Below are 10,166 nucleotides of genomic sequence, written 5' to 3'. Positions count from 1 at the left end.
GAGTGCCAGCCAAAGACCAGCCGAGTGCCAGCCAAAGACCAGCAGAGGACCAGCCAAAGACCAGCAGAGTGCCAGCCAAAGACCAGACAAATGCCAGCTAAAGACCAGCAGAGTGCCAGCCAAAGACCAGACAAATTCCAGCCAAAGACCAGCAGAGTGCCAGCCAAAGACCAGCAGAGTGCCAGCCAAAGACCAGACAAATGCCAGCTAAAGACCAGCAGAGGGCCAGCTGAGTGCCAGCCAAAGACCAGACAAATGCCAGCCGAGTGCCAGCCAAAGACCAGACAAATGCCAGCCGAGTGCCAGCCAAAGACCAGCCGAGTGCCAGCCAAAGACCAGACAAATGCCAGCCGAGTGCCAGCCAAAGACCAGCCGAGTGCCAGACAAAGACCAGCAGAGGGCCAGCCAAAGACCAGCTAAGTGCCAGCCAAAGACCAGCAGAGGGCCAGCCGAGTGCCAGCCAAAGACCAGCCGAGTGCCAGCCAAAGACCAGACAAATGCCAGCCAAAGACCAGCAGAGGGCCAGCCGAGTGCCAGCCAAAGACCAGCCGAGTGCCAGCCAAAGACCAGACAAATGCCAGCCAAAGACCAGCAGAGGGCCAGCCTAAGACCAGCCGAGGTCCAGTCAAAGACCAGCCGAGGACCAGCTGAGTGCCAGCCAAAGACCAGCCGAGTGCCAGCCAAAGACCAGACAAATGCCAGCCGAGTGCCAGCCAAAAACCGGCCAAAGACCAGCAGAGTGCCAGCCAAAGACCAGACAAATGCCAGCCAAAGACCAGCAGAGGGCCAGCCCAAGACCAGCCGAGGACCAGCCGAGCGCCAGCCAAAGACCAGCCGAGTGCCAGTCAAAGACCAGCCGAGGTCCAGTCAAAGACCAGCCGAGGACCAGCAGAGGGCCAGCCTAAGACCAGCCGAGCGCCAGCCAAAGACCAGCCGAGTGCCAGCCAAAGACCAGCTGAGTGCCAGCCTAAGACCAGCCGAGTGCCAGCCAAAGACCAGCCGAGTGCCAGCCTAAGACCAGCCGAGCGCCAGCCAAAGACCAGCAGAGGGCCAGCCAAAGACCAGCCGAGTGCCAGCCAAAGACCAGCAGAGGGCCAGCTGAGTGCCAGCCAAAGACCAGACAAATGCCAGCCGAGTGCCAGCCAAAGACCAGACAAATGCCAGCCGAGTGCCAGCCAAAGACCAGCCGAGTGCCAGCCAAAGACCAGACAAATGCCAGCCGAGTGCCAGCCAAAGACCAGCCGAGTGCCAGACAAAGACCAGCAGAGGGCCAGCCAAAGACCAGCTAAGTGCCAGCCAAAGACCAGCAGAGGGCCAGCCGAGTGCCAGCCAAAGACCAGCCGAGTGCCAGCCAAAGACCAGACAAATGCCAGCCAAAGACCAGCAGAGGGCCAGCCGAGTGCCAGCCAAAGACCAGCCGAGTGCCAGCCAAAGACCAGACAAATGCCAGCCAAAGACCAGCAGAGGGCCAGCCTAAGACCAGCCGAGGTCCAGTCAAAGACCAGCCGAGGACCAGCTGAGTGCCAGCCAAAGACCAGCCGAGTGCCAGCCAAAGACCAGACAAATGCCAGCCGAGTGCCAGCCAAAAACCGGCCAAAGACCAGCAGAGTGCCAGCCAAAGACCAGACAAATGCCAGCCAAAGACCAGCAGAGGGCCAGCCTAAGACCAGCCGAGGACCAGCCGAGCGCCAGCCAAAGACCAGCCGAGTGCCAGTCAAAGACCAGCCGAGGTCCAGTCAAAGACCAGCCGAGGACCAGCAGAGGGCCAGCCTAAGACCAGCCGAGCGCCAGCCAAAGACCAGCCGAGTGCCAGCCAAAGACCAGCTGAGTGCCAGCCTAAGACCAGCCGAGTGCCAGCCAAAGACCAGCCGAGTGCCAGCCTAAGACCAGCCGAGCGCCAGCCAAAGACCAGCAGAGGGCCAGCCAAAGACCAGCCGAGTGCCAGCCAAAGACCAGCAGAGGGCCAGCCAAAGACCAGCCGAGTGCCAGCCAAAGACCAGCCGAGCGCCAGCCAAAGACCAGCAGAGGGCCAGCCAAAGACCAGCCGAGTGCCAGCCAAAGACCAGCCGAGTGCCAGCCGAGTGCCAGCCAAAGACCAGCCGAGTGCCAGTCAAAGACCAGCCGAGTGCCAGCCAAAGACCAGCCGAGTGCCAGCCGAGTGCCAGCCAAAGACCAGCCGAGTGCCAGTCAAAGACCAGCCGAGTGCCAGCCGAGTGCCAGCCAAAGACCAGCCGAGTGCCAGCCAAAGACCAGCTGAGGGCCAGCCAAGGACCAGCTGAGGGCCAGCCAAGGACCAGCAGAGTGCCAGCCAAGGACCAGCTGAGGGCCAGCCAAAGACCAGCTGAGGGCCAGCCAAAGACCAGCCGAGTGCCAGCCAAAGACCAGCCGAGTGCCAGCCAAGGACCAGCAGAGGGCCAGCCAAGGACCAGCTGAGGGCCAGCCAAGGACCAGCTGAGGGCCAGCCAAGGACCAGCAAAGGGCCAGCCAAAGACCAGCTGAGGGCCAGCCAAGGACCAGCTGAGGGCCAGCCAAAGACCAGCTGAGGGCCAGCCAAAGACCAGCAGAGGGCCAGCCAAGGACCAGCTGAGGGCCAGCCAAAGACCAGCTGAGGGCCAGCCAAAGACCAGCTGAGGGCCAGCCAAGGACCAGCTGAGGGCCAGCCAAAGACCAGCTGAGGGCCAGCCAAAGACCAGCTGAGGGCCAGCCAAAGACCAGCAGAGGGCCAGCCAAGGACCAGCTGAGGGCCAGCCAAAGACCAGCTGAGGGCCAGCCAAAGACCAGCTGAGGGCCAGCCAAGGACCAGCTGAGGGCCAGCCAAAGACCAGCTGAGGGCCAGCCAAGGACCAGCTGAGGGCCAGCCAAGGACCAGCTGAGGGCCAGCCAAAGACCAGCTGAGGGCCAGCCAAGGACCAGCTGAGGGCCAGCCAAGGACCAGCTGAGGGCCAGCCAAAGACCAGCTGAGGGCCAGCCAAGGACCAGCTGAGGGCCAGCCAAAGACCAGCCGAGTGCCAGTCAAAGACCAGCAGAGGGCCAGCTGAGGGCCAGCTGATGGCCGGCCTAAGACCAGCTGAGGGCCAGCCAAGGACCAGCTGAGGGCCAGCCAAAGACCAGCTGAGGGCCAGCCAAGGACCAGCTGAGGGCCAGCCGAGGACCAGCTGAGGGCCAGCCGAGGGCCAGCTGAGGGCCAGCAGAGGGCCAGCTGAGGGCCAGCCAAGGACCAGCCGAGTGCCAGCCAAAGACCAGCCAAAGACCAGCCGAGTGCCAGCCAAAGACCAGCCGAGTGCCAGCCAAAGACCAGCCGAGTGCCAGCCAAAGACCAGCTGAGGGCCAGCTCAGGGCCAGCTGAGGACCAGCCAAAGACCAGCCAAAGACCAGCCGAGTGCCAGCCAAGGACCAGCCAAAGACCAGCCGAGTGCCAGCCAAAGATCAGCTGAGGGCCAGCCAAAGACCAGCCGAGTGCCAGCCAAAGACCAGCCAAAGACCAGCCGAGTGCCAGCCAAAGACCAGCCGAGTGCCAGCCAAAGACCAGCCGAGTGCCAGCCAAAGACCAGCTTAGGGCCAGCTGAGGGCCAGCTGAGGACCAGCCAAAGACCAGCCGAGTGCCAGCCAAGGACCAGCAGAGGGCCAGCCAAAGATCAGCTGAGGACCAGCCAAAGACCAGCCAAAGACCAGCTGAGGGCCAGCCAAAGACCAGCTGAGGGCCAGCCAAGGACCAGCTGAGGGCCAGCCAAGGACCAGCTGAGGCCCAGCCAAGGACCAGCAGAGGGCCAGCCAAAGACCAGCTGAAGGACAGCCAAAGACCAGCAGAGGGCCAGCCAAGGACCAGCTGAGGGCCAGCCAAGGACCAGCTGAGGGCCAGCCAAGGACCAGCAAAGGGCCAGCCAAAGACCAGCTGAGGGACAGCCAAAGACCAGCTGAGGGCCAGCCAAGGACCAGCTGAGGGCCAGCCAAAGACCAGCTGAGGGCCAGCCAAAGACCAGCTGAGGGCCAGCCAAGGACCAGCTGAGGGCCAGCCAAGGACCAGCAGAGGGACAGCCAAAGACCAGCTGAGGGCCAGCCAAGGACCAGCTGAGGGCCAGCCAAAGACCAGCTGAGGGCCAGCCAAGGACCAGCTGAGGGCCAGCCAAAGACCAGCTGAGGGCCAGCCAAGGACCAGCTGAGGGCCAGCCAAGGACCAGCTGAGGGCCAGCCAAGGACCAGCAGAGGGCCAGCCAAAGACCAGCTGAGGGCCAGCCAAGGACCAGCAGAGGGCCAGCCAAAGACCAGCTGAGGGACAGCCAAAGACCAGCTGAGGGACGGCCAAAGACCAGCTGAGGGCCAGCCAAGGACCAGCTGAGGGCCAGCCAAAGACCAGCTGAGGGCCAGCCAAGGACCAGCTGAGGGCCAGCCAAAGACCAGCCGAGTGCCAGTCAAAGACCAGCAGAGGGTCAGCTGAGGACCAGCCAAAGACCAGCTGAGGGCCAGCCAAAGACCAGCTGAGGGCCAGCCAAAGACCAGCTGAGGGCCAGCCAAGGACCAGCTGAGGGCCAGCCAAAGACCAGCTGAGGGACAGCCAAAGACCAGCTGAGGGCCAGCCAAAGACCAGCTGAGGGACAGCCAAAGACCAGCTGAGGGCCAGCCAAAGACCAGCTGAGGGCCAGCCAAAGACCAGCTGAGGGCCAGCCAAGGACCAGCAAAGGGCCAGCCAAAGACCAGCTGAGGGACAGCCAAAGACCAGCTGAGGGCCAGCCAAGGACCAGCAGAGGGCCAGCCAAAGGCCAGCTGAGGGACAGCCAAAGACCAGCTGAGGGCCAGCCAAAGACCAGCTGAGGGCCAGCCAAGGACCAGCTGAGGGCCAGCCAAAGACCAGCTGAGGGCCAGCCAAGGACCAGCTGAGGGCCAGCCAAAGACCAGCCGAGTGCCAGTCAAAGACCAGCAGAGGGTCAGCTGAGGGCCAGCTGAGGGCCAGCTGAGGGCCAGCCAAAGACCAGCTGAGGGCCAGCCAAGGACCAGCTCAGGGCCAGCTGAGGGCCAGCTGAGGGCCAGCCAAGGACCAGCTGAGGGCCAGCCAAAGACCAGCCAAAGACCAGCCGAGTGCCAGCCAAAGACCAGCCAAAGACCAGCCGAGTGCCAGCCAAAGACCAGCCAAAGACCAGCCGAGTGCCAGTCAAAGACCAGCAGAGGGTCAGCTGAGGACCAGCCAAAGACCAGCTGAGGGCCAGCCAAAGACCAGCTGAGGGCCAGCCAAGGACCAGCTGAGGGCCAGCCAAAGACCAGCTGAGGGACAGCCAAAGACCAGCTGAGGGACAGCCAAAGACCAGCTGAGGGCCAGCCAAAGACCAGCTGAGGGCCAGCCAAAGACCAGCTGAGGGCCAGCCAAGGACCAGCAAAGGGCCAGCCAAAGACCAGCTGAGGGACAGCCAAAGACCAGCTGAGGGCCAGCCAAGGACCAGCAGAGGGCCAGCCAAAGGCCAGCTGAGGGACAGCCAAAGACCAGCTGAGGGCCAGCCAAAGACCAGCTGAGGGCCAGCCAAGGACCAGCTGAGGGCCAGCCAAAGACCAGCCGAGGGCCAGTCAAAGACCAGCAGAGTGCCAGCCAAAGACCAGCCGAGTGCCAGCCAAGGACCAGCCGAGTGCCAGCCAAGGACCAGCCAAAGACCAGCCGAGTGCCAGCCAAAGACCAGCCGAGTGCCAGCCAAGGACCAGCCAAAGACCAGCCGAGTGCCAGCCAAAGACCAGCCAAAGACCAGCCAAAGACCAGCCAAAGACCCATCAAGGAAAATGGGTGAATGTTGAATGGCTGCTCCTTTAAGCATCCAGAGAGGAACATTAAAACCTCTGAAGGTCAGAAACCAGGATGAACCCGGTGATCTGAGGCTTTGACCCCTGGAGACTCTTTCAATGACCTCATGATGACCTCATGATGGGCTGTAGAAATGGACTGGTTCTTTCCCAGTCCAGGAGTTCTGACCATCACAGTCACCCTGCAGGTGGTCACTAATGCAGTAAATCCTTTAAAGCAGCTCTGGCTGCTTCTTTCACCTCCTTCATTCCAAACAGCAGATTAAAGCGAAGGAAGGAGGAAACAGAAGCAACGAGCTGAAGGGAAAGTTCATCTGCTCAAAGTTTCACTGCTGACTGAAAACAGCAACACCTGAACATGATCACTGCATGAAGCAGACACACCTGTGGATCCCAGAAACAGGAAGGAACCCCTGCATGAGAGGAACCATTTAAAGGAGGGACTGGAGACCGGCTGCTGCTTCCTGTTTTCAAAATAAAAGCATCAACAGCCACTAGTATCTTTAGAGCTTCAACCCAGAAAAGGAAAGAAAAGCAAAGATGATCTTAGAAGAATGATAAATATGGTGGAGATGTTTGAAACTGTGATTGCATCAGTTTATAGAGACATTCAGCGAGGCCAATTAAAAGAAGATAAAAGTAAACAAACTAAAGTCTAATCGCTGAAGAGGTGAACGATTTAGAGCAGCAACGAGTTCTAAAGATGGACGAATAAAACCACCAAGCAACCATCGTTTCTCTGGACCAACCAGCAGGAAATCTCTTCTGGGTTCAGTTTGTTGGTTCAACCATAGAAATAATATTAGAGCAGACCTCGCATTTATTGTGGCAGCGCAGGGATTACGGGCGCCATCTTGGGGAGGTCGACCTTCCTGCCTAACCTGAACAGTAGAAGGATGCTTCAGCACTGCAGTTTGTTTCAGTTTAAATCAGCAGACTGATGACATCACAGGTGGAGGCAGAACTTCCTGAAGAAACCACAGATATACACCACATAGAATAGAAACTCTCTCTGTTGTCCCACAGTGGGGAAATGGTGGAGTTACAGCAGCATTCCAGCTAAAGTGGTCACACTATGTGGACCTTAAAAAGTTCAGAAAATAATACAATAAGTTAAAAATATAAATACAATCCAATTTTATTAGTTAAGCACTTAAAAAAAACCCACAGCTGAATAAAGAGCTGGAAATAAATAATAAAACATAAAACAGAATCAATAAAAAACAAAACAGCTAAAACATGGATAAAAATAACATTCACATTAAATATAAAAATAAACAAATAAAATACTGCATCCGAAGAATAAATAATCAATACAGCTCTGGACATTTTTACAGTATTTTACTATATTTTTACAGTATATATATATATATGTTTTTTTGTCCTCTTATCTTTAGGAACAGTCCAGTCCAGTTCATAATCAGGTGTTTTATTGACAGACTTCAAACCATCATTTTAAAGCAGAAACAGTTTGATTTCCACTGTAGCTTTTGTCTATTTAATGATGAACCCTGAGTGGTTTAATATTCACCAATTAGAGATTTTATTCTCTCAAACAAACAGATTCTACAGTCAGACAAATCCAGCAATTTCCCATAAAACTGCAGAGAAACTCAGAGGAGCTGCACATTTCTATGAACTCAATAGAAGTAGCGCCTAAACTGGTTGGTCTAAAAGCATGTTGGGATAGAAATATAGATCAAGAGATTCCAGATAATCATTGGAAAGAAGGATGTGCATCATGGCGCCGTCTATCACGTGAAGCACAGTCTCCTTTCATTAAATAGATCAAACTGGACCTCTACCAAACTGCCACGAATAAAACTGAGAAACAGCGACTAATGCTGGAGACGTAATGAAAGGTTGGAACTCTGCTGCATCTGTTATACGAGTTTGATGAAACTAAAACTGGTGTTGGGCCCAAATTTGGTCAAAAACTCAACATTATGTTTGTTTGATGGGATTATTTCCAGATTACATTCAAATGTCAAAAAAACAGAAATCTTGGTGCCGTTCAGCTTTGAAAGCAGGAGGCAGGAAAACTTTACGCCACTAGAAAATTCCACTCGCTCCACGTTACAGGAGTGGATACAGGCGTTAAAGTCATAGAGAAGCGTTTTATCCAATCGTTGCGTTTCTGAATTCTCCCAGTGGTGCCCGACTTAACGAGTGAATAAAGTGAATGTGATTGGTCGATTATCAAGGGGGCGGGATTGTTGTGGTGGAAGGTTCGCAGCATGTTTGGTTGTAGCTGGTTTGTTGGAAGCATCCTGCTAACCAGTTAGCAACTTAGTGCTAGCAGGTTCCCAATGGAATTTCCCATTGGGAACCTGCTAGCACTAAGTTGCTAACTGGTTAGCATCTTAGTGCTACTTGGGAACCTGCTAGCGCTAAGTTGCTAACCAGATAGCAACTTAGTGCTAGCAGGTTCCCAATGGGAAATTCCATTGGGAACCTGCTAGCGCTAAGTTGCTAACTGGTTAGCAACTTAGTGCTACTTGGGAACCTGCTAGCGCTAAGTTGCTAACCAGTTAGCAACTTAGCGCTAGCAGGTTCCCAATGGGAAATTCCATTGGGGACCAAGTAGCACTAAGTTGCTAACCAGTTAGCAACTTAGCGCTAGCAGGTTCCCAATGGGAAATTCCATTGGGAACCTGCTAGCACTAAGTTGCTAACTGGTTAGCATCTTAGTGCTACTTGGGAACCTGCTAGCGCTAAGTTGCTAACCAGTTAGCAACTTAGCGCTAGCAGGTTCCCAAGTAGCACTAAGATGCTAACCAGTTAGCAACTTAGTGCTAGCAGGTTAGCAGCCTAAAAGACACTCATGTCTTTTAGGCTTTAATGGTGTAGAATAGGCCTGGATAAAACCTTCTCTCCTGTTCTATCTGAGACCATCATTGTGTTTAATGAGCAGCTCCATCATTCATGGAAACTTTCCTTTTTGATAAAGCTTCTAGTTAGAGTGGCTCAGGTTATCCTGATCTATCTCTATAGTTCTGCTGCTATAGGCTTAGACTGCTGGAGGACATAGGGACCCCTTTTTCCTCATTCTGCTTCATTCTATCTCTATTCTCCCACTCTGCAGAATCTGTTGTTCTATGAGGGACAAACACTAGTATTATAATAATCTGTGACATGTCAGAACACCTTGAAAGACCAAAACAAATTCTAAAATTAAAAACTTTTTTTTCCCACATTAAATTGAAATAATATTTAAAAATCAGTTAATTTTATTTATTTTTTCAGTGGCCCTAATCCTCTTCCTCACTATTTAGATCGTGAAAAAACTGGTAGCAATGTAATTAGTGATATCTATAAAACAATTCTGACTAGGAACAATGTTAGTGTGACTAGGGAATCTGTTTTACTGCTATCTACGTATTATTGAAATGTGACTAGTCAGCCTGCCTATTTTATGTTATTTTATGTTAGGCATGTAAAACTGCAATTTAGATTTTAATATTGAGATATCTGGAATTGTAATTTCATTAGTCATACGAGTTCAATGATAACATTTCTACTAGTTGTTTTGTTAGGAAACTATATATTTTATATATCTGCAAATTTATATTAATTCTTGATAACTGAAATTTTCATTAAGTCTAGTTTTAATTCTATTATTGAGATGTGAAAGTTCAGAATTCATATTCATATTGGAAGAATTTTATTTTAGTTATGTGGAAGTAAAAGCCCAATACACATGAATAAGAAACGTGACGTCATTTTAACTAGTTAGAATTACATTTCAATGTTCATTTTGACTCGGAAGAAATGCATTGGAGACTTCTGCATTACATATTCAGTCAAGCTAATAAATGTGAAAACGGCCTGCCATACCCTTCTGCTCAGCAGCAGCTGCGCACGAGCTCGCTTTGGACACATGGCTGAATGGATCAAGTTCACATGAAATCAATGCGCACTTGACACGTAGAATGAAAGGCCGACTAGTTTAACTATGTTTGACCGATTGAAAGGAGAAGACAACACGATACATTGTATTGGAAACCATGATCAAACGGCTTTCCATACAGCAGGCTGATTCTGACCCCCCCTAACCGCCAGTTTAAACCGAACCGGAAGTATGGAGCCAGTCAAGGCTGGTTCCTTTACTGGGAACTCTGGTTTGGATGGTCTTACCTGGACTCGGAGAAACAACCTCTGAGGATCACCTGGAAACCGAAAGTTACCTTCAAGATAAGGTGTTTTTTTTTTTTTTTTTAAGGAAATCTTTATTTACAAAATCAGAGAAAACAACAAAAGAAGATGAAAGACCTGTGATCACCAAAACATCCAGATTATAAACATTAATAAATAAATATTCTTTGAGCTTTATCTTATTCCAGATTAGGATGCATTAATAATGAATGTTTATAGAGCTGATATAT

This window comes from Cyprinodon tularosa, unplaced genomic scaffold (assembly GCF_016077235.1).
Source record: "Cyprinodon tularosa strain WSP-4 unplaced genomic scaffold, ASM1607723v1 ctg1135, whole genome shotgun sequence".
In the NCBI taxonomy this organism is placed as follows: Eukaryota; Metazoa; Chordata; class Actinopteri; order Cyprinodontiformes; family Cyprinodontidae; genus Cyprinodon; species Cyprinodon tularosa.
This window is presented reverse-complemented; position numbering follows the sequence as displayed.